Source organism: Esox lucius, chromosome 21 (genome assembly GCF_011004845.1).
Source record: "Esox lucius isolate fEsoLuc1 chromosome 21, fEsoLuc1.pri, whole genome shotgun sequence".
NCBI lineage: Eukaryota > Metazoa > Chordata > Actinopteri > Esociformes > Esocidae > Esox > Esox lucius.
Window position 1 is genome coordinate 14,373,664 of NC_047589.1, and position 27,793 is coordinate 14,401,456.

General features: G+C 45.1%; 1 protein-coding gene across 6 annotated transcripts in view; it reads left to right on the forward strand.

Annotated features, from left to right (window-relative positions):
* The first annotated feature begins 761 nt into the window (after positions 1–761).
* The window catches only part of mpp7a (membrane protein, palmitoylated 7a (MAGUK p55 subfamily member 7)), a 153,143-nt gene continuing 126,111 nt past the window's right edge, over positions 762–27,793 (forward strand). For 2 of the 6 annotated variants that reach the window (XM_034289299.1, XM_034289302.1), the window contains exons 1-2: positions 762–943; positions 22,973–23,050. The gene's annotated coding sequence lies outside the window, so the exon portion shown is untranslated. Of the gene's footprint in view, positions 944–3,350; positions 3,588–22,972; positions 23,051–27,793 lie in introns of those variants that run through there. The other 4 variants (XM_020041858.3, XM_010885608.5, XM_034289300.1 and 1 more) reach the window with 3 other exon arrangements.

Consider the following 27,793-nt stretch of genomic DNA (forward strand, 5'->3'; position numbering starts at 1 on the left):
CAATAGAGAAGAAAATTCTGTCAAATGTTATGTATACACTTTGTATGAAATATAATGCATTTCAATGTAAACCACGTCTTTGTTTGTCTTGTTTGTTGCACTCAGTCAATTTCATATGTGCTTAGAGTTCTGAAAAAAGGTATTTCTGATGATCTGTTGTGTTTTTTGTACTAAGACTGATTAAAAATTACAACATACTTGTGTGAATAGTACCAAAGTGATAAACAATTTAATATTTGGAGAGTCCACAGTATTTTGACGATACATGAAATCTATTATTTGCATTATTCTTAATGGCAATTGATGTCTCAGAAAAAGTATGACAAAGATTTTCTATGTAAATGAACGATATTAACGCGTTCAAGAATCAAATATAAATAAAACGCCATTTGGGTGAACGTCCCCTTTAAGGGCATTTAAAAAAAAAGAAATGATACAGTAAACAGGGCGATACGTATACGCCTATAACGAATAAGGATTGTTTGTATACTATTTTAAGTATATCTTAAAAATATATCTTCGTACTTATTTTTAAGTATATCTTATTGTAATCATATTCTTGACTTAATCTTCCATGAATACATTTGAACAGTGTAGTTAGTGTACGTTATTTTTTCAAACAGTACGACGGGTGGTGATTGATATTTTAAGCAGACCTATCAAAATGAGCAATTCTTTAATTGGCAACGCCCAAAATGACAACAGGGGCCAATCAAACCAGAGATTCATTGAATGAGGCTAGGACTGGGCGTTTCTTTGTGGAAGGCTTGTGTCCCGGAGAGAGAAAGAACCAGGAGGAGTTTCTGAAAGACTGAAACAGGCAGAAAGTATCCGTCCACAATTGAAACATCCAGTCAAGCTAACTGCAAAGGAGATACAACCCTAAAGTGACCCAGTAATGTGCAAACCTCTGGCAAAATTGCACCAACGCAACGAAGCTTGAGTGAGTATCTAATATTCAGTTTGACGACCAACTATTCAATTTTGCGTGGGAAAGTAACATGCAAACTTCACTCTCTGTTTTCATAGCAACAAGTTACGTCGTGTGTTACATGCGCTCAGACCACTTTGCTAGTTACACAGCTATATAAAACATATATAGAAGTGTAGCTGTAATTTTCAATAAGCAATGTTGGCTAAAGCTAGCTCCCAAGGATGCAATGGGATAAATAACCCCTTTGCTTTTTGTGCTGGAGTCAAGTGTTTTGACACGGAGCTTGTTACTGACAGCGCGAGGCAACTGGGTAAATATTTGCAAACTAACCTGTTCTAATTTATGTACATTGCCTTGTTTGGATTAAGGAAACCGACACCAACACAATAGCATTCCTCATCTTTATCTTTACAGTCAACATTTCGAGATAGGTCGTTCCACAATATACAAGCTCGGCTTTCTCTCATCCAAGCAAGTTCAGTCACCCGACATAGATTTTTGAATCTTTCCGATTCTACTTTACAATAACCGTTTCTGTATTTTGCTGGTGTAAATCAGTTGCAGATTATGCCATGTGTGTTTACTGAGTTTGTCTGGCGTAGCATATAGTACTAGCCTACGTTCTGTAGCTACTGTATCTAGGAGGATGTTACCTGCATCCGTTCAGAGTGACAGGTGTTAACTAAGTAAACAGTATTTGCATTGTATTTAGATAAAAAATAAAATAAAGTGATTATCGCGGTGTAATAACTCAAGTTCTGTTTGTTGCCTACTGTATCTGGATAACACGTTTAATTAAGTTGCTCTCATACCTGCCTAGTAACACTGTAGTAACGTTATTAATACTATTTAAGTTATGAGTCCTACGGGGTGAGTAATGTCTTGTATTGCTCTTGCACATGGACATCCAGGACTGTGTCAACAAATCTCCAACCCCAACCTAAATAATTGTATGTCTGCTTCAGGGTATGGGATAGGCTAAACCAGACAGGGCTGATCAGACAGGGCTACTATGATTAAGTCCTTTTTTCTTTACCCCATAGCTAGAAAACTAAAGCCTGGGCATATTCCTTTGCGTTCCTGGTTCAGAAGGCATGCGGTTTCTGTTGAATTCCAAGGGGATGAAATGGCCCTTAGCTCACCTTCTTGGCTTTATGCTTGTAGTTAAAAAAATGCAACTAACATTATTAAATTGTACTACAGGGATGCTGTAATTGGTTAGTGATGACGTTATTACTGGAATAAAGAAACAAATTCTAGGACAAACATTTTTATTATAATTTTACGAGCCGTGTTGGCTGGCCATGTGAGAAATCCTCCTTCAGATAGTGAGTACATAGTCACTATGATTCCTGCCCCAGGTCAGTCAGTGAACGGAGGGGTTTCGCCTGGACATTGCTGACTAGTGTGCTATGTTTTGTTGGGGTGTTCCTTCTTTTTTCTGCCGATGTGGACTAGCATGTGGAGGCAGTGTAGGTCAGAGCAGGGTCGGCCAAGATAGGACAGCCCCCAGACTGGGTGTGGTGGGAGGGGGGGGGCGACCTGGGCGTATTAACAGGTGTCTAAGAGGTCTGTGGCCCGACATAACTCGCATTCCTCATGTTTTGTTCCTCGCGCGGCAGAAGTGGCGGGTCGTCTGGTGAGAGAGGTCCAGGAATGCTATGTGTGCTGTGCTCACATCACATTCGGACAGGCCACATCCTACCAAGATTCATCGGCCGTCTACTCTGCCTGCTGACTGAGACAAAAACGCTTCCTACTGAGCTGTTGAGTAACCTAATCCAGGTTATGCATTTCTTCTGGGCTTTATATTCGAAGGAGCGAAGTGGGATATCTAAGCCCTCCCTTAGTAAGAATTTGGAGAAACATTATACCGTAGGTTAAGTCTCCAGGAAATGAGGGCTTGCTTATCAGGAGCAAGCCCTAGGCCTCTGTCTTTATATGGCTCATTTTAAATCGTGCTTGTGGTGGCACAGTGTCAGGTATGCAGACTACATGTATAATGTTTAATTTAATGCCGAAATGCAGGCAGTCCAGTTCCCGATTTCCGTGTATTAAAAAACAACCCACCAAGCGAATAACTAAGCACCGCTATGTGCTATGTTTGGCTGTGACCGCTTTGTTCCAGTAGCTCACGGACGACGGTGATGAAGATGAGCTTACACAGATCGCCCCTGTCTATCCTCCTTAACGCCCGCAGTGATTGGAGCAGACAAGTCATCGTCACGGTAACCTTTCAGAGGGGAGACTGGAATAGAAAGCTCAGGGGACGTCCATTCACCCTGAGGTTGTTCCTGTGTTTGTACAAGTCTGGAGATTAAGTGACACTTGGCCCTGTAGGGTTTCTCCCGTCAGCCCGTGTGACATACCTTTTATATATCCGTGACATTTTCCTACAACTGACCTCAGACTAGTGCTTTAGCTTCTCACTCGGTCAAGATGTAGCATGCCGGTGGAGCTGCGGCAGGCTCTGCCCCCAACTCTGTACACGGCCGAGTGGCTCAGAACGACATCAGACCGGGGCTTATTTGTCTGCTACTGTTTTATTGATGAGGGTTTTCTACTACGAATACAGGCGCCCCTAACCTTGCCTGTAAATAATTCAACTGCCGGGAAAGGAAGACTGGAGAAACGAGACAAAAATAACTGCTGTGTAAGTAGGTAGTTCCTTGAACTGTGTCGTGATGGTAGCCGGTAAACGTTAACAACAGAACACGCCTTGCACGATAGGTTTTCCTGCTGTTGTAATACCACAATATAGGGTGATAAAGTCCACCCGGATCAGCTTCAGAGTAGGAGTGCTGACTTGGGGTCAGTTTGGCCTTTTTGATTCCAGAGAATCAAGTTACTCAGACACAGTGGTCCTGGTGCCAGATCAGAAGTTCTACTTTATAGACAGGGGCTCTGATGTGAGTTAAGACGACCAGGAGGAGGTGGGCAGCAACGTTATGTCTCTGTGTGTGTTTTCCGAAGGGCACTATGTAGGCCTTGACCCCATCAAAGAGTCATTACCCCATAAGCCACATCAAATAATCATTACCCTTTAATTAGAACCGTTACATATGTTCTTACCCCACCTATTCAACATTACGTAGCCCTAACGCCTAAACCTTATGCTAATGCCTGACCCTAAAAGAAACCCCAACTCTAACATTTACCCCAATTGTAATTTCTACCCAAAGTCTAACCCCATAGCGAGAAATTTGCTTTGTTTCCAAAAAGTATTGTTAGACCTGGATTACACACACACACACACACACACACACAGGTTGTGACCTTGAGACCAGGTTGCCTCTATTGCTTCCTACTAACAGGTCTGGTGCTGGGATAAGGAAATACATTGTAGACACTTAGTTAGCCAAAAGCTAGCTATCAACAGGGAGGGTATACATTGCAGATACTCATTGCGCACACACACACACACACACACACACACACACACACACACACATCTACAGGCTAAATGAAGACCGCAACTCAGGTTTATTAATACTTGATCCGTGCCACTGACAGGACATTTTCTTTGTAATCTGTATACCCTAAACAGATATCAGTTGATGCTGACAGTGCTGCTGACATATGTCATTGTAGAACCAGGGAAAAAGACCTTGTCAGTATCCCCCACAGACAAAACACTCACACTCAAACACTCACATTTAGACCAACACACACACTCAGACCAACACATACAACCCTATCTGATCTGATCCCTGTCACTTGTTAGACTTGGTTGTCAGTGGGCTCTTACTGAGGATTGAAGCGAGGCAAGGCTGCTTTATAGGGTACGGTGCTGAGCTTAGAGAAGAGGAAGTGTGTGTGTGTGTGTGGGTGGGTAATGGATCCTACAGTGATCATCTGACTCTGTGTTAAAGGCCATTAGCTACTAGTAAGGTTAGTGGTTGACATCCTGTCAGGACAGTGAAATTAGGGAGGATGGTGTTGTTTACCCCCCTACTGTATTTAACACTTAACTAAGGTTGTGTCCCAATCGGCACCCTAGTCAACCATGTCCCCGGCTCAACAGTAGAACTCTACACAGGGTGCCTTTCTGAACGATGGCCAAGACTAACATGTTGCTCAGTGCTGTGGAATTACCTTTCATTTCCTTACCTGCGCGCACACACACACACACACACACACAATACTTTATTGAATTTTTTGTGTGCGATTACACTAGCCTATTATCTAGCAGTTAACCCTTTCTGGTGTAAGCAGCACAGATTCTGATGACTGAAAACCTCGGATCGCGTGTGTTGTGAAACTAGGCGTTTGTGAAGGCATGATGGAGGCCTGCGGCCACTAGGGGGGAGGGAGTTTCGTCAGCTCTGGACTGTGAGTAGGGAACCATTTAGGACACATGTTTAAGCCCCTGCCTTGGGTCAGAATATTGCTTATTGGAGTGGAGGGTCCTGCTCTAACAGGTCCTTTCAGGACTCTGGTGAGTCTGGCTGTGGGGCGTTCTGTTGGAGCAGCAGTGGCTGTAATCCTCTCTTTGTGCCGTGGCTGTCTGAAGTGTTGTCAGCTGCATGTGGCTCTGCGTACACTCGTCGCTCTGTCTCCGTCCAGGCTGCCACCCCGTGCCTCCCAGCGGAAGGCCCCCTGGGACTGCCCGCTAATATGCCCGTTAACCATGCAGCCTTTTCGGAGAGGAATGCAATAGGTTTTAGTCTCCACGGGCTGTGGGTGTGCAACATGTGCCCTGTGTCCCTGTTGCCTACTGTGACTTCAAATGGAGGAGAATGAGGAGAAGGAATCCCAAAACAAGATGCCAAGAAGTCAGTGTCCCCGTTTGAACATAGTCTTCGACCACAGCTACAGGCCAGTGTACTTCAAGCTCCAGGCAGTCTCTGAAAACATCCTGGAGTCTAAACGTCTCTGGCGTGTGTCCCACATGGAACCCTACTCTCTACTTTAATCCGGGCCCTTTCTGTTCAGGAGGAGTGCGCTATATAGTGGACAGGGGAGCATTTGGGACTCGGTACACCAGCCCTCTCTCCCACTGACAAACATGTGTTGTTCCTTCTTCAGCATAAAAAGACCTAGTTAGCGCTTAGCTCACCACTAATTGTCGCGTAGCCCCACTGAATGACCTCCTTTAGGGAAACGTTTGGATTCGTCACAATTAGGTTGAGATAAATATAGCCGGAGGAATGTTGGAAGGGGTTGCTGTGTTTTGGCAGATGGCGGCGTAGTGTTGTGGACCACATGCTGCGATGCGGGCGAGAAGTAAGCCAACGTGTTGTACTCTATCCCCCCTCCTCGAACCACTCCCCTGTTTCAATTTGAATGCATTTGAATAGAAGGTGCTTAACGGCAGGTTAGGAGTAGCTTGCAGGTGCACTTTGTACTACAGCCTTGTACTACAGTGTTGGTGTTCACAGTCCCGTCTGGGGAGGGATTTGTGTTGTTGCCAGGATGATACATTGGCTCTTCAGGCTGCGTTGTTGAATGGGTGGGGCTGGACCGAGGAGAAGGGGTCTGAGTGAGGCACTGGGATAATGGCTGATGCTTTGATGGGGGAGGGGCTACTGAGGCAGCAAGGGTTCTGGTTGCATCCTGAGAGAGTCTGCGGTTGAATGATTTCTGGTGAGCACGCGCCCACTGTCCTGTCTAGCGGTAATAGAAGGATCACCTGAAGGACAGACCTGCTTACGCAGGAGGTCAAAACACAGCACAGCGCGTGTGTGCATGTGTGGGGGTGTTGGGGGTAGAGTTCTGATTAAAACTGCATCTCACAGGCCCTAATCTCACATTCCTGGTCTTTCACTGCAACGCCTCCAACACATTCTCCAACAATTCATTCGTTAATTGTTTTCCCTCTGGCTTCCTGTGTAGTTTCCTGGGTCATCGTCTGAGTCCCAAATGGCACCCTCTTCACCAAATAAATTGTGCACTACAGGACCTGGTGGAGATCAGTGCGTGAAATTTGGAGCAGGGCGGCATTGGGTACTCAACCATTTGGCTTGGGTGTAACACAATGCTGCTCTTTCTCACTCCCTCTGAATCCGTCCACTCAGAGCGCTGGTTGGTAATCATACTGACCATCAGTGGCCTCTGGCCCACTAACCAATACAGGGAGAGAGACAGAGAGAGTAATAGAGAGATAGAGGGACGGAAACCGAGCGGGAGGAATAAAAATGGAATATACTGAGGGAGAGTGAATTTACCATTGACCAGTGGCCCTGAGGTTGACAGAACAGAGTTGTATTGTGTGTCTGTGGCCCAGTAGAACACAGCCCCTTTAGACGTGGTCCTGTCCAGCAGCATGTAAGTCCCAGGCCTCTCTGGACCATGGCCAGGCACAGGGTTACCGCTGGAGGATGTAGCACTGTACAGGGATTGACCCAATACATTTAGCATGCTGGGTGTCTAATTTTATAAGAACCCAGTGTGTTTGGAAAATGGACAGAAGAACCTCCATCTCTGAACCACTATGGGCATGAATCTCCATCTTTGAACCACTATGGACATGAATCTCCGTCTCTGAACCACTATGGACATGAACCTCCGTCTCTGAAACACTATGGACATGAACCACCACCTCCTTCTCTGAACCTTAACTACTACATCTATTAACTTTGGTGTTTAAAAAATGATTGTTCTTAATTTTTTTTCTTTTCTTTAAATGATCATATTCTCTGATAGCCATTTTGTTAGTTTGCATTATCTATTTTCCCTATGAATTTTTTAACCTTTGGAATTTTATGGACTGACCAATAAAGAGGAAGCAATCATCTAATCCAGTCACTTTAGGTTGTTTTAAGATGATGTGGTATGTTATGACACTTATCATTGCTCACATTGGTAATTTGTACGCTTAGTAGTTGTGCTTTAAGTACCCTTTAAGTGTTATGATGGCAGGGTTGTTTGAGTGAGATACAAATCTCCTAAAAGTCAGACTGACACAGCATGCATATTGGTCAGCCGCATCACCAGTCACCGCAGAGTGCCTTATGGGCCCTGACTTGGGGAATGAGGTGCCATTTGACAAAGAAATAGATTAAGTTTGTTTCTGGATGTTTGGAAATCTCTCCATCTACATCCATACATCTTGAAGAGCCAATAAACACCCTTTAATTATCGTGGCACTTTAAGGGTGGGTTAGCGAAATACCAACCAGAAACCTTCACCGTGGCCATTCTCAGATTAACAGGGGACCGTTTACCAAGGACCCTTACCTTCTAGGCCCTAGAGGTTATCCCAGGAAGACTCAAACCCAGTAGTCAGTGTGAGGTGTAAAAGGATTCCCTCATCAGGAGTGTGTATGAATACATTGAAAGCATGTACATATGCTGGAGCAGTTTAATCTCATCAGGGACTGAGCAGATCCTCTGTGGTGGAGCCTCACCGGTGACGCCAGACCAGGAGCCATGGTAGTGGTGCTGGTCATGCCAGAACAGCTCATGTCCTCTGCTAATCTGTTGCTCCCGCTGGAATTCCCCTCCCCTGCCCTACCTAACCCTTTAATCTCCAGCCATCGCCTCTGCTTATGGAGTTTCAGTTGCACCATCCCCATCTGCTTTTCTCAACAGGTGTGTGTGTCTGTGTGCGTGTGTGTCTGTGTGCGTGTGTGTCTGTGTCTGTCTGTGTGTCTGTGTGTCTGTCTGTGTGTCTGTGTGTCTGTCTGTGTGTCTGTCTGTCGGTCTGTTTGTCTGTCTGTCTGTCTGTCTGTCTGTGTGTCTGTCGGTCTGTGTGTCTGTCGGTCTGTGTGTCTGTCGGTCTGTGTGTCTGTCGGTCTGTGTGTCTGTCGGTCTGCGTGTATGTTGGTCTGCGTCTGTGTGTCCTGTCTGCATGTCCTGTGTGTGTCCCTGTGTCCGTTTCATCCCTTTTCTGTCGTGTAAGCCCTTGACTTAAGGGTTGGGTAAATAGCTGTTTTGAAAAGCCAAAGGAAAAGTATAACTCCTTTGTAATCAGCCAGTCACTGTTAAGTTAATGTGAGAATCACTGGTTTAAAATACACATGTAATAGCTAGCTATAGTATATCACGTGCTCCTTGAGTCATGAGCCAAGTCTTGTCCGTCATGACGTAACATATCAAAGATAAAGGTCAGTGGTGTGTCTGTCATCTTTAGCACCTTGCGGTATATGCATTCTGAATTGCTGTAATGTAATTTCCACTGTAGAATATATCATAAGTCTATCTGGCTTAAAGTCTAGCTTGCAATCTCCACTTTAATGTGCTAGGTTAGTTTGTTTAAAACTGAGTATAAAAGGGTCAATCAGCATATTGTTTTTATGTGGATCTTTAGTGCCACGTGCTGTTGGTTAACCTGTCTGAATCACACATCTGTCTACCGCTTGTGAATCGAACATTGTAAGGTGTTAAAATGTCATTAAACTGTCTCTTAACTTTGGTTGGCCTATCCAACTCTGGGTTGTTGGAGCTGTCTGTTGTGTGGTGCGCTTAAGCTTGATGAATGTGTGTGAATCTGGCTTTGATTACAGTAGGCCTACATCTGATTAAATAGAGCCTGAGAGGCTGCTATCCTTTCTACTCAGACTCAATCCCCAATTTAATCTTCGGTCTCATGCTGCTGTAATCAGAGGAATTGTGTGTTTGTGCTCCTCTTTCTATTTAGAAGATCTTCACCTTGGTCTAAGGCTATGCTTTGCTTTGCTATGCTCTCTTTTCTATTTGTTTATGTATTTAAATACGTTCTGTTTGGGGTAATCAGTCTTGCTCAATGTTTTTTAATGTTGTAGCCGAGTCAGCAGGAGAGCCAATCACCTTTTTAAAGGCACAATTCTTCCTGGTGGGATCTTAGGTGGTGAGTGTCATGAGATTTCTAGGACTGTGAGATGTTTCACGCATAGTTTCCTAGGAGGAGCAAGGTTTATTCTTTTGTGCAAATGCCCCTTTAAGCAAATGCCCTTTTAAGCTGTAATGGGGGTAGCTCTCTGTTTCCCAGCGTCTTAGACTGGCCGTAGCTAACGGAAGGTGAGCTAGCCTCTGACTCCTGAATGAATCTCTTTGTCCTTAACCCCTTGTTATAGCTGATGTTCTGTGACATTTTACTCAGTCTGGGTCCTGTGGTGATAGCGTGTCAGACCTACCAAGGTATAACGGCACGTGTTACACACCTGTGGCATGTTGCTGTTGCCAGCTACTTGTGCTAGGTAGGGCAGTTGGTCAGCGATTAGCGTTGTTAGTATCAAATCAATCAAACACATCCATTGTATCTGCAATGGTCACAAAGTGCTTATTCAGATGCCCAGGCTAAAACCCCAAAGAGCGAACAACAACAAGAAATCGATACGCAGTGGTTAGGAAAAACTCCCTAGTATGGTCAGAACCTCGGAATAAACCTGGATTGGAACTGAACTGATGTGCTTACCTGTGCCCTTCTGGCTGTGCCGGGTGAAGATTATAAGAGTATGTTGCTTTTGTACAAATATGTCTTAAAAAAAAAGTTGTGACGCTGTTTACAATTGAAATAAAAACAGAATGCAATGAAGTGCAAATCACTTAAACCCTTTTCTCAATAGAATGTAGTACGAAGACAGCATGTCAAATGTTGAAACTGAGAACTGTTATTGTTCTTTGAAAAACATATGACCACTTGGAATTTGATGGCAGCAACACGTTTGGAAAAAAAGCTGGGACAGGGGCAACAAAAGGCTGGAAAAGTTGTGTAATGCTAAAAAAATATGGTGGAACTAGGTTAACTGACAACAGTTCAGTAACAAGAAGGTATGAAAAGAGCATCCCAGAGAGGATGAGTCTTTCAGAAAAAAAAGATGGGGAGGGGTTCACCAGTCTGTGCAGGCAACTAGTCCAACAATTTAAGAATAACTTTTCTCAACAAAAAATTGCAAAGAGTTTGGGGTACATAATATAATTAATTAAAAGAAGGTACATAATATAATTAAAAGATTCACAGAATCCTGAGAAATCTCTGTGTGCAAGGGACAAGGCCAATATTGGATGGCCGTGATCTTGGGGCCCTCAGGCGGCACTGCATTAAAAACAAGATCCAGAAACGCCGCTGCCACCTTCTCTGGGCCAAAGCTCATTTAAGGTGGACTGAGGCGAAGTGGAAAACTGTCTTGTGGTCTGACAATCCGGCTTCTTATCAGCACACCTTTCGTGATGAAAAGCTAGCATCCGTAATGTATTAGGGTGCATTAGCGCACGGGGCATGGGTGACTTGCACATCTATGAAGGCCCCATTAGTGCTGAACAGTATATACAAGTTTTGGTGCCACATATGCTGCTATCCGGACAACGTCTTTTTCAGGGAAGGCCTTGCTTATTTCAATAAGACAATGCCAAACCGCGTTCTGCACGTAATACAACAGCATGGCTCTGTAGTAAAAGAGTCTGGATGCTAAACTGGCCTGCCTGCAGTCCAGACCTGTCACCCATTGAAAACATTTGTCACATTCTGAAACGGCAAAGGAGACACCAAACAGTTGAGCGGCTGCAATCCTGTACCAAGAAAGAATGGGAAATTATTTCACTTTTAAAACTACAACAAATGGTCTCCTCAGTTCCCAAACACAGAGTATTGTTAAAAGAAGAGGAGATGCAACACAGTAATAAACGTGCCCCTGTCCCAACTTTTTTGAAATGTTGCTGGCATTAAATTGAAAATGGGCATATATTTTTCCAAAAACAGTAACATTTCTCTGGTTCAACATTTGATATGTTGTCTTTGTACTATTTCCAATTAAATATAGGAAAGATTTTCACATCATTGCGACGTCTCAAAACATGTTAACCCAGTCAAATTCATTGCTTTTGGCAAACGCCTCAAAACACGTTTATCCAATCAAATGCATTGCTTGGGAAGGGCTTATACAGGTGATCAAAAGAATAATGCCTTCAGTGCAGCAGTAGCTAGCAGTGAAGATGGCATCAAAATCTGTGGATATACGTCACGTTTGGGGTGAACCATATAATTTTTGGAGAAACAAACATGACCCTTTCCTAGGTAAATCGTTGCTATGCGACCAGGCTACACATACGCTTTTGAAAATATAATAGGACCGTTAATGCTGATTGATGGGTTTTCTAAAGCGGTACGTCGCTGTCTTATATATACTAAAATATAAAAAAGTGTGGATGAGGGACATAATTAGTGCTTTTGTGAGGGGAAAAAGCTAATTCTAAACTGAACGAAAACAGGTGGCGCGCGGCAGTCTCATCCCCCAGATGTACCAAAAGATAGCCTGTAGGATGGCACACCAAAACAGCATTTAAGCAGAGAGGTTGTAATGGCTTTATTGACTCAATGTTATGAATAGAGCACATTTCTTCGAAAAATTAATTTTTCTCCCATGTTTGCTTCTTTTCAAAAATGTTGCAACCTAGATAGGAATGAAAAACTCAGGAAATGTTCTATCCAGTTTGAAGAAATAGTGAAACTGCTGAGAGTCAGCAACAACTTATTTTAATAGGTACATATCCAGATATCCAAGGAGGCCAGACGAGATTGGACTACATGTCCATTTGACCAGCGGGTCAATAAATGCATTCAGATCAGCTGCACAACCAGGTGGACAAGGACAGGGACGACCAGGTAGGCTGTGACTGTAGGAGCCGCCCGGCAGATGCTCTGCAACACAACCAGGTCCGGAGGCAAGGTGGCCTAGTCTGAAGATCTGGTGACCCCTAGACAGTTTCAACAAGGCTGTAAATAGCTCCACCCCTTAGGGACACCATCCAACCATTTAGTACTGAGTGGGTTTCCCAGGCCTGTGGAATCCTGTGTGGGCTTGTCTTGTGTCTGTCTGTGTCAGGGACCATATCCCACGGTGGGCAGGTGATATTGTGAAAGTGGGGAGGGGGGGTGACTAGTGGCAGGGTTCGTTTCCAGATGAAAGTTTCAGCTTGGCAGTGCTATACACATTTGTTTGGTGCCAGAGGCCCCAGTATTTTTTTTAATGATTGTTTTGTCATTTGTTTATGTGTTTAGGGGAACAGTTGGGCGAATATCAACATTGTTCCTGGTACTCATTTGATGTCAGCTGTGTGTGTGCGCCAGTGTGTGTGTGTGTGTGTGTGTGTGTGTGTGTGTGTGTGTGTGTGAATGCCAGTGTGTGTGTGTGTGTGTGCATGCCAGTGTGTGTGTGTGTGTGTGTGTGCATGCCAGTGTGTGTGTGTGTGTGTGTGTGTGTGTGTGTGTGTGTGTGTGTGTGTGCCAATGTGTGTGTGTGTGTGTGTGCGTGTGTGTGTGCCAATGTGTGTGTGTGTGTGTGTGCATGCCAGTGTGTGTGTGTGCATGCCTGTGTGTGTGTGTGCATGCCAGTGTGTGTGTGTGCATGCCAGTGTGTGTGTGTGCATGCCAGTGTGTGTGTGTGCATGCCAGTGTGTGTGTGTGCATGCCAATGTGTGTGTGTGCATGCCAATGTGTGTGTGTGCGCGCCAGTGTGTGTGTGCGCGCCAGTGTGTGTGTGCGCGCCAGTGTGTGTGCGCGCGAGTGTGTGCGCGCGCGAGTGTGTGCGCGTGTGTGCGCGAGTGTGCGTGAGTGTGTGTGTGTCACTGGTATTGTGCTGTCGAAATATCCCACCTAACCCATCAATGCTAAATCTACCGGCCAATCTAAATAAAAGCTGCACATCGCGCCTGCTCAAATCCACACAATCGATGTATGTGATACCGTCATCATCTCAGTACTCTAACAAACTCTCATTTGCTGTTACTGCTCGATTTTCTCAAATGTTGTTTGTATCTATTGCTACTTGCAAGTCTCACATTCTTTTCTTCAGATGCTTTTTTTCCCTCAGACACCAGCACTGCTTGTTTGAGCCATTCCTGGACAATCTGTTGGGAATCTGTTGGTGTTAATCTTTAATCCAAATTGATTTACAGTACTACCAGTGTACATTTTGTATGGGGTTTCCACTGCGGAAATAAAAGCCCTCTACTAACACTCTTCTTCATGGTTCTCCACTGTTTAAGCTTCTCGACGTTTCTACAAGGTTCTCCACTGTCTTTCATATTACACTACTCTAGGTCTTTACTCCCTGTTATAGGACACTGGATGGTGGGAACCAATTCCAACGACTGCTGGTGTCCCGGTGACTTTTCTATGGCCTAGTCATGTTGATAGAGAAAGCATGGTATGTGTGAATGAGTGTGTGTTGAGAGCGAGGGTCTGTGTAAATATTTGAGGTTCGGTTTAATGTCAGCGTGGAGTTTATTCAGTGCAGCATCAGCTCTCAAATAGAACAGACATTTGGGTCAGGTTGGCTCTTGAAGATTGGTGATGTTTTTGGGTGAGAATGATTGTAGGTCACTTAGACCACTAATCTTTCCATCCCCTCCCTGAAATAGCTCCAACACTAGCTTCGATTCCACTGTCGTACTACTGGGAAATGTTGCAAATGTTGCTTGGTCTACATAACACATAAATACTGTTGAGGAGCGAGTGAACAAAGGGAGATTTCCAGTTTTATCACTTAGATAATATTGTGGTATGTATATTTTGACATTTCCCTTCCAGAACAGCCTATTATCTGGGAATCTTTTCAGGTAATGTCAAAGCTGACCACTCAAAAAATATCTCTCACTATAACTGTCACAGGAACATTATATTAAGGCTCTTCCCTCATGCCAAAAGGAGGCTAGTGGTTGTCTTTCCTTCTCTGACTCTCCACTCTGAGTCCTCCCATGTCAATAGGAGGTGAATTCCAAGGCGTTAACCAGGCATTCTAGAACGATAAAGAGGTTAAGACCAGTGTGTGTGTTCGTTCCCCTAGCCTCCTAATCTCAGAGTGAAGCTGGTGGGAGGTTGTGCATTGAGGCCTCAGGGGATACCCAACCCACAGCCAGCTGGTCTCTGTCACTAAAACTCCCCCCTTCTCTCCCTCCTCCTCTCACTGCTCCTCCTCTTCTTTCTCTTTACTGTGTTTCACATTCTCTCTTCTGAACCCGGGATCGTAAACAGTTACTTCTTAGAGTATGTATTTTATACACCTTCCTGATATTCTTCCTGTGGTTCACATCTCACTGACAAGGCACCACTTTAATGAGAGGATGGCTAAGGATGAAAAACACACCAGCAATGAGAATGTAGTGGAGAACCCGCTATGTCCAGTCTGTCTGTGTGAGAGCAATGAGAATGTAGTGGAGAACCCGCTATGTCTAGTCTGTCTTTGTGAGAGGGAGTGTTTGGGAGGAATGCTGGCGTGTCAAGATAATGTGAATTTTTTTCTGCGTGGTTGGCTCATTTGGGTCAGTTGTAGTTATTAACGAGGGGAGAGGGAGATGGCGCTGCATTTTCTCTGTGGTCACATAACTGTTTTATCTGTCAGAGACAATGGGGCCCTTTATTGCCAGAGGACACACAAACCCACTGTGCAGTCTACAGCTTCCTTGGGGATCCCTGCCAGCAGGAGATCTGGATGACACTGCCTGCTAGTGATGTTCTCCTTGACAAAGTAACTGTCAGTATGGCGGAGCATTTCAAAAGAGAACCCCTGAAGCAACGTTCACGTTTGTTTTGCAGCCTGTGACGCATGGCCTCAGGAAACTGCTAAGTTCAAAGTTCAAAAGGTTTATTTGTCATTTGCAATAACAAGTTATGGCAATGAAATGCTTGGTTTTCCTTAGTCCCTTGATGTCCGGGTTCAGGCTGCAATTCGGGGACAATGAAGCAGTCCTCAAGCCTGTGTGGTGAGTACACCCTGTGATGGGTTGACTCATGTTGACCCCCTCTTCGAACCGCTACTGGTCCTGATAAATTAAAGCCGTTGTTCCAGCCCCCTGTTTCTGTCATTGGTCCCCTGACACTCTCTGCCCAGTCTTGAGCCAGGGCGGGATGAGTCCTGAGCCAGGGCGGGATGAGTCCTGAGCCAGGGCTTGATGAGTCCTGAGCCAGGGCTTGATGAGTCCTGAGCCAGGGCTGGATGAGTCCTGAGCCAGGGCTGGATGAGTCCTGAGCCAGGGCTGGATGAGTCCTGAGCCAGGGCTGGATGAGTCCTGAGCCAGGGCTGGATGAGTCCTGAGCCAGGGCTGGATGAGTCCTGAGCCAGGGCTGGATGAGTCCTGAGCCAGGGCTGGATGAGTCCTGAGCCAGGGCTGGATGAGTCCTGAGCCAGGGCTTGATGAGTCCTGAGCCAGGGCTTGATGAGTCCTGAGCCAGGGCTTGATGAGTCCTGAGCCAGGGCTTGATGAGTCTTGAGCCAGGGCTTGATGAGTCTTGAGCCAGGGCGGGATGAGTCTTGAGCCAGGGCGGGATGAGTCCTGAGCCAGGGCTATAGGTGGTTCTCTCCCTCGCAACCTGTCGTGTAATGTGTTAATTGGTCTGTCTGGGGCACTGTTGATGGACTTGTTAATGAAAGAAACTGGTTAATTTCCTGGCTTTTATTGTTTCTTATTTATGCCTGGTAAGCCTCAGGTGTTTTGTCCCCTGCTCCTATATAGCTATTACCCCACAAGCTGTTTGGTTGACATGTTGTCACTCAAACAAAAGTTAGCCTATTAAATATTACCTACCATCAGATTTATAGAATCCCGCTGCAAGGCTTTGGCACACCGTCGCGATTGTAGACCTTGCAATCACTTGTCGTCTACTTTGCCTTTAGTCTCTGAGGTTCATGCTGTGTTTTGAATACCTTTGCTATGAGCTCAGTATCCAACCCATATTCTGAGCTCCCTACGAACCATCTGTCTCTTCTTTTCCTCTTGAATCAACACAAGTCCTCTGGCTACGACTTTGCATCTGTCACCTGGTGGTCCAGGGGACTTTGTATTTCTTGCATGTGAGCAAAAAGTTATCGCTGTAGTTAGGCATGTGTGAACACGAGAAACGCTAATCGACACCGTTCTAATTAATGCTAATTCCGAGCGTGTATGTGGGTGTGAACCTGTAGTCAAAGGCCTACGACTGTCTCTCTCTTTGCCAGACCAACAAGAAGATGCTGCAGGTTGGCTCATTGAGTTTCTCCACTGAAATGTTTGTGAAGGGTTAGTAAGCACCTCTGTGGAATCCGGCCTGTCCAGGCAGGATATTCAGAAAAAGCCTACTTTATACCTGTTACCTCACACTGTTAATACAATGCATAGTGGCTCCTTATTTTATCTTGCTCATACGCTTAGGATCTCAAACACCACAATGGTCTGTAGGCGTTTTCTTTCTCAGTGTTTTTTCATGTCTGTCCTTGTTTACTTCTTAAAAATGCATCAGGGGAGAAGACTTCACTTCCCTCATCTGTTTTTCTCCAGATCAGGGTTGTGGAATTGAGAGAAAATGGGCAGAGAAACACAGTTAGAGAAAGAAGTAAGGGTTTTTGGACGTCTTACATTTTCTCCTAATTTCTCCTGCTCTGACAGTCCTGACCACATCAAAATGGGAGTGAGACATTTTGAAACTCTTTTTAAAATAAGTTACATTTTAAGAGACAGACTCAATGCTAAATTATTTTGTTGTGTAGCACGATACACCAGCTGCCGAGGCAGCCGGTGCCACATTTCCGATCAGTCCCCCCTGGAGGTTTGCAAGTATGACTATCTTGATCAGTCCCCCCTGGAGGTTTGCAAGTCTGACTATCTTGATCAATCCCCCTTGGAGGTTTGCAAGTCTGAAGACTATCTTGCGTTTTATTCTCTCTCATAATGTAAACAAGACCATTGAACTCTATAAACTAAGTAGACAAGACCAGCAGCTATCAAATTGGTTTTTCCAAATGTAAACCCCCTGATTTGCCACTACTACAGATGTACTTGGCAATGTTTGCCTCAGTGCAACCCGACGCTAAACCCCAGACTCTAAAAACAGCCAGCGGCCTAATTGCACAAAGTGCTAAAGTTGTCTGTCTCTTTTCCAAGCCCTGCTGCAAAAAGCAGAGCCTATAATTGGAGTGTGAAAACTGGGGCTATTTTACTGTATTATGTAAGTGGAGTCACAGCATGACAGGGCACTTGTGGAAGGATAGCCCCCTTGACTAGGTTAGAAAATAATTGGAAAGAAAATATAGATTAATTTTTAAATGTAAACTTAATGAATTACATCAAGTGTTATTTGGAGCAGAAGGCTGTATAATGTTGTAATATGACCAAAAAAACACAATGCCTGAGTTAATAAGTGATGGTAATTAATTTAATTAATGCCTGCTACTAAGACCCAACAAGACCCTGGGAGTGCTCTGATTTAAATGTAACTTTTAAAATAAAATAACGATGAACATAATGGGACACACACACACGCCCTTAAGTATCAGCCAAACACACACACCTAAGTGTTAACCAAAGCATGTGGATGTACCCATGTGCCAGCATCTGGGTGACCCCTGGCCTCTTAGGGCTTTTTTTTGCATTATGCTACATTTTCCTAGATGTATCGAAAAATGTGCTAGATGTGCAATTCTGTCCGAACTGTGTTAAGTTTCTTTTCCTCGATTCAAGGCGGCAGTCCTGTGTGGTATGTCTTGAACATGTCGGTGTAAATTCAGACACTATGGAAATGGTTATGCAAACTATGATATATCCTTCCAACATTTTATACGCTCTCTCGTTATGTAAACAAACCCTTACACACTCTTTATTTGTCAGTTGATCCTGACACCCTCTACATTTCCACTGTGATCATTTTACATGCGCGCGCACACACACACACACACACACACCATCTTGGTAGTGTGGGATTAGGTGATGTAGAATCCGGTGGGTCTGAGAGAGCTCAGATCCTGCCGGGTCAAGCCCGGTGGATTAGTGCTGACACATAGAAGTCAGGTCAGGCATCTTTAATGTGTTTGGTTAAGTGCTTAGCTGTCAGTTGATGGACACTTGACTGGAACTTGACCTTGCTTTAGAAGAACAATCGATGTGATTAGCTGCACTGTTGATGTTAGTGATGCTAGCTAGTTGCTATAGCTGAGTTAATGCAAGATTAGATTCAACTTTATTGTCATTGAACAGTACAGTACAACAAACAAAGAAGTGCAAATAGAAGAGGGCAGAAAATCTACAACTAAGTATAATGTGTTTTACAAGTGGGATGTGTAGATTTGCAATGAAGGCAAATGTAAGTACAAATGGGAATTCTAAATGTGCAAATTAAATGCAGGGATAGTGGCAATGAAGTTCCCGAGGTAGCAACTGAAAACGTCCTTATCAGACTTTGCAAAGCAGTGTCAGAGTCCAGTAGTACAAGGAGAACAGTGTGACAAGGTCCCTGAGAGGCAGTACTAAGCAGTGGGTGGGTGAGTGGGTGTGGTTAGTGATGGGTCCCAGAGTTCAGCTGGGTTACAGTAGCTGGGAAGAAACTGTTCCTGAGCTTGCTGGAGCGGGTAGAGACCTGTACCACCTGCCTGATGGTAGGAGGGTAAACAGTTTGTGGCATGGATGTGAAGGGTCCCTAATGATGGGTCCCTGTGCTGATACCACTTGTGCTGGTCGTCTACAATGGTTGAGAGCTGGGCGGTTTTCACAACCTGTTGCAGGGCCTCCTGGTCGGCTATGGAGCAACTGCTAAACCACACTGTGAAGCAAGTTAGTCAGAATGCACTTGATTGTGCAGCAGTAAATGTGTGTTATTTGCTCTACATTGTCCTCTGGTAGGAGTGGACACCTTGGGAAAGGGGGGGAACATGTCATTGTCATTCATCAGCTTGACACTTTGACTTCAAAAAGCGAGTTGTACATGTTTCTCACCGTCATGTGTTGAATGGTTATTGGCACCACTACGCTTCGACGGACAGAGTCTGAAAGAGGTTTCTCCCCACTGACGTGTTGTATTACAAATGAATTGGAGTGTAAACCCTGGCAAACACAACGATCCTGCACCCAGTGGTCCCCAACCTAGGGGGTTGCCTGAGCTTTGCCTTGTTACACACTCATAGTGTGTGTGAAGTGGAAATGTGTATCCCAGCTTCCCCTGTGACACTCTGGGGAAGGTGGCTTCTTGATCAGTAATCCATTGACTCTAGCTCTGGACTTACCTTGTGAGCTTGTGGATTAGAACCAGCAACATTTCTGTAACTCACCCCGAAGCCCTCTCGGGGGTATGTGCAGTTAAGCCCACTCAAGGATGTTAGTTTAGACTGTGTGTCAGTATTATTTTTGAAGAGAGCGATGTCAGACAGACCGGCTCTGTCTATTCTACCTTTAAGAGAACAATTCTCTACTAATCTGCTTTTTAGTGTGTGATCATTGTGGCTCAGTAATGCTTTGAGAAGGTGGTATTAGTCTTGTTCATGAGCTTGCTGGCTTGTTTGCAGTCAGGGGCAGTAATATTGAACTTGGAGCTGGGAGAGCAGCCTTCCTGTTAGAGGTTCAGCCTGTCAGATTCTGAGCCTCCTATGTGTCAGTCTCATTACAGATCAGGAACATATTGGTGTTTGTCAGGCTACCTCTTTCAGTGTGCTAGAAAACTGGCCCATTCTGTGAGAAATCAAAATCCTTGAGTCTTGCTCTTTCCTGTGTCAGACACTGATAAAAATGGAAACAGTGACCGTAACAAATAACCACTTTATTCTGCCATTGGGTTCAGACAGTGTGTCTTTGTGTCCTTGAGGTACGGTCTCGCCTGGGAATTGCCCGCAAATGTTTCTTCTTTGACTGCAGAAAGACGGTTTCAAGTCCATCGGACTGTGTCCCACATGGCACCCCAGTTCTTATATAGACTTCCTTTCACCAAGGCCTAGATGTCTCTGTTCCCATGCTGCACTAGCATAAATGGGAATAGGGTGCTTCTTGGGACGTGGGTCGGAAGTCGTCATGATGTAAAACCGTTCAAACCCTCTTGTTACCTTCACCACATTTAATCCGAAGGAGTTTCCCTCAGACAGCATTTGAAAACGTCCCCCCAGTAATTGAACTCAAAGGGGTTTGCCGTAGTTCCTTCAGCATATTGCTCGATGACTTGGAATCTGCCTGAAAGCACAAATAACAGGTAGTGTCTCCAGAGGCGTCTGGCTGATTTACATCAAGATCAAGGCTGCAGGAGTGACCCTGGGGGCTTTGATCCTTTGACTTCAATTGCTAGACGCACTGAATGGATTAGTGGAGGCGCTGTCCATGATGAGACGCTTGTGTTACATGTATCAGTAGACACATGCAAGGATTATGTGTCGTCCTGTGTACTTGTCCTGTGTACCCTGGTTTAAATACAGGACCGTATGCTGGCTCAGTAAAAGCCCGGGCCAGTCATCTCCCTCTCCCCCCCTCTCCCCCACCCTAGTTCTTTCTCTCTTTCACTGTCTCTGTCTCTATTTCAGTGTCTTCCTCTTGTCCTTCAAACAACCTTTTAAATTATGCATCGACTAATGGTCGAACCCCCCCCCCATCCTGAGTGACTGCATCTCTGTTGACCTGACCTGCTGTACACTGACTGAACTGCTCTCTGCCCGGCTGAGGACATTCTTAATAGGAAGTTTGTGCCTCATATGTCATTCTTCTAGTACCAGCATTGAGTAGGTAGGACACCAGTGATGGGAGTCTGAAAGTCGTCTAAGGGACTTTCACTCCTGCCAGACTACTGACAGGGACACCGCAGCACTGACATGTTGACTGACTGGGCTAACTGAATGGCTTATTGACCATTCTTCAAAATGGGTGGTCGGGTGGAGTGGCCTCAGATGCTCTCTCTGTCTGAGTGGTGGTGTCGTCTCAGGTGTTTCTCCCCAGGGGGCCTGTCCTGCCGACTGGGTGACCTCATCCACTGGTGCCAGTGTAGATGGCCGCCAGGTAATCTCATCCCCTCCTCCAGGGTTCTGTTTGTCTCCTCTCCTCCACCAGGGTTCTGTTGTCATTCTAATCAGTCGAAGCGGCCGGACAGACAGGCTACATTGGGTCCCCTGGGACATGGGGCTGGGTGGGGGGGTGGGGGGGGTCACCTTCGATGACCAACCGAGCAGGCTCTGGTAATGCAAGACAGCACTCCTGATTCTCTGCAATGTTTAGGCTCACCTCAGCAGCTCCCTGCTCTCTTCCTTCCCTCCGTCTCTCTTTTGTCTCCCCCCATCTGTTTTCCTGCTCCCTCTCCCCATCTCTTCTGGTTCAGTCCAGGTAAACGGGCCACTTCAGGTCTTTGCCCCGTAGTACAAATGCTGGGGTGGGTTACATGCGAACAAGATCAGCAGTGCTGCGTGAACGAGTGTGGCAAAATAAATGTACCCATACAGTAACTGAATAGTGCGTCTGACTGTTTGCTGTTTGGCCTGTGTGCCATAATGGGGCCTGGCCGAGAAAGACCATTGATTTGCTTGTGAAAGTGCACAGGGATGCAGGTGTGCATTATATTTTAAAGTTATTTCATTTGTATGGCACACGCACACCACACACACACACACACACACACACACACACACACACACACACACACACACACACACACACTGGTGTCAACCGTGGCTTGGCATTGCATAACAGGCTTTTACTGGGAATCTGGGGCCAGGATGGACAAAATGGTGGCTAACGCTTATTGAACTTGATTAATGAAAAAGCATTCCACCTACGCTGATAACCCCATGTCACAGATAATGAGAAGAATGCATGTTGTCACTGCTCCCAGCGGCTGTAGATAAGAGCAACTGCTAAAGCACTGTGTAAATGTAACATATCAAGGAGTACAGAATTCAGTGTCCGAGTCAAGGAATAAATAAAGCAATACAGAGGTTCCAGCCTTCTTCCATCTCCATAGACATTAACGGGATGCCTGCTGTTCATCCAACCTTGTTTTTCTCATGATGCCAAAAATAGCCAAAAAATCTGTTTGAGGGAATCCATTGCATGAACTAATGCTTCACTTCCTAAATCAGGTGTACCAATTCACTCTGATGAGGGCTATTGAGGGCTATTGTGTGCAGTTAGCCCCATCTAGTGGTGATCAGCGGGTAATACGTCCGACGATGTGTTCTGAACTCAGTTCCCATATACTGTATGAATTGTGCTTCCTCAGTTGTAGACCCACTCCTGACTCATCTCCACTGTACTCTCTGTGCGACGTCCTTTAATACCTCAGCTTCCCTATGTCCGGAACAGCGTTTGGGTCAAAACGAGAAACATCAAATAAGCTGTCGACATGTAGACTACATTAAATGGCACTAGAAATATTCACTCATAATTTGTTTGTCTCTCTCTTCTCTGTAAGGCTGTTGAGTGACAGGGCGGGGCTGCGTGAGCCTCCAGGCACCGTAACAGAAGGAGCCAGAGTAACAGGTCTGACTAGGTGAGTTCCGGTTAGTTGCCCGTCTAGTGTCTCTGCCAGTGTGTTTGTGTGCATCTGTGTGTACAAAAGAGAGAGCTCAGGTAAGCCCGTTTGTCATGTCCGCCTGATAACTTTATCCTTTCTGTGACTTGCTTTCTGTCGTACAAAGGCCTTTGTAAGTCAAGCCTGCCTGACTGTTTGCCGAGATGTGATTTGTCCAAGACAATAATGTATGATGGTTGTCCTGAGTGCTAGTGATTCTGGCAGCCTTGTTAGGCGGCTCCTGTGATGGCACCTTCTTCCCTACTGTATATAATGCATGACTTCAGACAGTTCTAGTGTTTTCTGGGAGTGTGTGGCTGACCTTTACACTGGAGCCTTATGATATACGTCGAAGCCTCGATTGCCTTTGACCAGATCACACTTTAAATATGATTTTGACCTTGTTTACCTATTTTAAATGATCTAAATAAAATAATAAGAAAAACAAAATCATTTTGGAGGAATACCTGTCTTCTGAGTGGGATATACCTGTCACTCTTTCCCTCTGATAGCCATTTTATTTCTGAAAAGAAAATGTACTGAAATACTTTATTGATATGTATTGAAATCTATTGCATTTATTTGACAGGGAAGGGGCTTCATCTGCTTATTGTACTAATAACTTTTTAGCAATGTGTATTTGTGTAATAAATATTGTTCCAGCATTCATAGCAAACGTAGGTGCCACATCCGTAACAAAAGGGCGTTTGGAAAATATGATTGAAAAACTAGAAGAGCAAAATTGTTGATGATGTCTGTGTGGTGTTCTGTGCTTTGCTGTACTAGAGCTGTTTGACCTTTCATTTGCCTGATGGAGATGCACCTCCTATGCAGTTAGAACATGGTCAACACGGCCACATTCTGGATAGAGTGGACACCTTTATATCGCTCAGACCTTGCCAACAAGAAAACAAACATTCAGAAACAAACATTTATCAGCATCAGATTGGGCATTTTTGTACCTGTGTGCCCAAGTAGGAAGTAAATATAAATGTAGCTTGTGATGATGCTTCTAATGTCAACAAATGCAAATTCAATCTGACCAATACAATGCTGCATACCTGGTGAACACTGACGTATTGTACATGCCAAATAGGCTATCAACACCAACACAGTTACCAGTAGAAATAACTATTTCCAAAGGTAATTTCATTTAACTGTTTCCCAACTTTCCACTGAATCTGGTCGTTAGTTCTGCAGTTGTCAGAATAACAGCAGCGTTTCAGTGAGAAAACATTTGCTCCTCTACCATATAGTAGTCAGGTAGACAGATCCCTATTTATCCATGGATAACAAGTACATGTTGTAGTCAGCTTGCCTTTTTAACAGACAAGTAGCTATGTCTAGAGTATACTTTATTATTTAAAGATAGCCAGCCACAGGTCACGATAGTTAATTCCTGTATTTTTACTAAGCAAGGCTCAAATCAGTTTCAGTTTACCGTATGTTATAATATAAAGATTGCCACCTACAGATCTTAGCTTCTTTAAGTAGCTGACAGAAGCAATAAGTCACTGTTTGTTTGAAGTACCGCCCTGACCTTCTCACAACCACCAACCAACATGTTGTTGAGCTCCATCCGCAGCTTGTAAGATCAGAGATCTTGAATGTTTGGCCTTGTTACTGACACACACAGGTGAAAATGCCAATTAAAGGTGATTTTTACCACACCTGTGGCTTTTTAATTTGCAGTGTCTGAGTATAAATAGTCAATGTGTTTGTTAGCTCTTATGTGGATCCACTGAGCAGGCTAGATACTGAGCCATGTGGAGCACCTGCGTAACAAGATAATGGAACTTAATAAAGATGGATAAAGGTTATTAAAAGACATCCAAAGCCTTGCAAATGCCAGTCAGTACTGTTCAATCACTCATTAAGAAGTGGAACATTCGGGGGTCTCTTGTTACTAAGCCAAGGTCAGTTAGACCAGGAAAGATTTCAGCCAAAACTGCCTGAAGAATTGTTCAGGATACAAAGAAAAACCCACAGGTAACCTCAGGAGAAATACAGGCTGCTCTGGAAAAAGACAGTGTCGTTGTTTCAAGGAGCACAATATGATGATACTTGAACAGAAATTAGCTCCATGGTCAAGTTGCCAGAAAAAAGCCTTTACTACACCAATACCACAAAAATGCCTGGTTACAATATGCCCGAAAACTCCTTGACATGCCTCAGCTTCTGGCACACTGTAATTTGGTGAGTGACGAGACCAAAAAATGTAGCTTTATGGTCACAACCATTTGTGTTATGTTTGGAGAGGGGTCAACAAGGCCTATAGTGAACAGAATACCATCCCCACTGTGAAGCATGATGGTGGCTCACTGATGTTTTGGGGGTGTGTGAACTCTAAAGGCACGGGGAATCTTGTTAAAATTGATGGCAAGAGGAATGCATCATGTTATCAGAAAATACTGGCAGACAATTTGCATTATTTTGCACAAAAGCTGCGCATGGGACGCTCTTGGACTTTCCAGCACGACAATGACCCTAAGCACAAGGCCAAGTTGACCATCCAGTGGTTACAGCAGAAAAATGTGAAGGTTCTGGAGTGGTCATCGGTCTCTTGACCTTAAAATCATCGAGCTGCTCTGGGGAGATCTCTAACATGCAAGACGAACAAAGGCCTTTCATGACCTGGAGGCATTTTGCCAAGACGAATGGGCAGCTATACCACCCACAAGAATTCAGGGCTTCATAGACAACTATTACAAAAGACTGTATGCTGTCATTGATGCTAAAGGGGGCAATGCACAGTATTAAGATCTAAGGGTATGCAGACTTTTGATTTCATTTTTTTTCTTGTTGCCATGTTTTGTTTTATGATCGTGCCATTCTGTTATGACCTACAGTTGAATGTGAATCCCGTTAGAAATAAAAGACATGTGTTTTGCCTGCTCACTCATGTTTTCTTTACAAATGTTACATATATTACCAATTCTCCAAGGGTATGCAAACTTTTGCGCACACCTGTATACACACACGCGCGCACACACCCTTTATACAATGTCTTTGTATGTTTTTCTACATCCAATGGAGCGTCCCAGACGATTTTAGTATTAATATTTAACTATGTTTCCATCTGAAAAAATGTATTGTGTGAAAGCGTTTCCCCTGACCGCAGTTTAATGCTCTGTAATTACCCTGGGTGAAACATGCTGGAGTATTAGGTGGTGTCTGTAATTACCCAGCCTGGGTGAAACATGCTGGAGTATTATGTGGTGTCTATAATTATCCACCCTGGGTGAAACATGCTGTGTGGTGGAGTATTAGGTGGTGTCTGTAATTACACACCCTGGGTGAAACATGCTATGTGGTGGAGTATTAAATGGTGTCTGTAATTACACACCCTGGGTGAAACATGCTGTTTGGTGGAGTTTTAGGTGGTGTCTGTAATTATCCACCCTGGGTGAAACATGCTGTTTGGTGGAGTTTTAGGTGGTGTCTGTAATTATCCACCCTGAGTGAAACATGCTGTGTGGTGGAGTTTTCGGTGGTGTCTGTAATTACCCACCCTGGGTGAAACATGCTGTTTGGTGGAGTTTTAGGTGGTGTCTGTAATTACCCACCCTGGGTGAAACATGCTGTGTGTTGGAGTATTAGGTGGTGTCTGTAATTACCCACCCTGAGTGAAACATGCTGTGTGGTGGAGTTTTAGGTGGTGTCTGTGGTATGTCTTAATGTTCAGTCTGAAAACTTTATTGATTTGCTGAATGATCTAATCAGAATGGATAAACCCTGTGTCTGCCCCACTGGAATGGTACTGTCTGAGTTAGTTCCAAATGGCGCCCTATTCCACATGTAGTGCACTTCTTTTTAGACCTGTAATTACTGGTTAGTTTCTCTCAGCACCGGGACAGATCCCTGACCCCCGTTGCTCCGGCCAGGCAGCATCACAGCACAAATGTTTGGCTGTGTCTTTTGTGGACTGGAAGAGTGTGTCCTCCCTGTCACTGTTCTGCTTTTAATGGGAAAACAAGATAGTGTCCTGTTAAAACCACACAGCCACTAATGACACGGCAGTCTTTTAACAACAACTGGCTTTAGAGCCCTTAGTTACTGTTTCCGCAACGGGTTACAAAACAAAGAGAGACCCGACATTCGTACCGAACACGCAGACACACACACACACACACACACACACACACACACACACACACACACACACACACACACACAGGGCTCTGATTCACAGACCAAGGGCAGATTAAATGGGTTGGAGAGGAGACACGGTTAAGGATGAGGGAAGAAGTTGTGGAGAAGGAGGGGGGCAGGGTTTTGGGAGGAGGTGAGGAGGGGGGCAGGGGTTGGAGAGGAGGAGTGGGGCAGGGGTTGGGGAGAAGGAGAGGAGGGGGGCAGGGGTTGGGGAGAAGGAGAGGAGGGGGGCAGGGGTTGGGGAGAAGGAGAGGAGGGGGGCAGGGGTTGGGGAGAAGGAGAGGAGGGGGGCAGGGGTTGGAGAGGAGGAGGGGGGCAGGGGTTGGAGAGGAGGAGAGGAGGAGGAGGAGGAGGAGGGGGCAGGGGTTGGGGAGGAGGAGAGGAGGAGGAGGAGGAGGAGGGGGCAGGGGTTGGGGAGAAGGAGAGGAGGAGGAGGAGGAGGGGGGCAGGGGTTGGGGAGAAGGAGAGGAGGAGGAGGAGGAGGAGGAGGAGGAGGGGGGCAGGGGTTGGGGAGGAGGAGGGGGGCAGGGGTTTGGGAGGAGGAGGAGGAGGAGGAGGAGGGGGGCATGG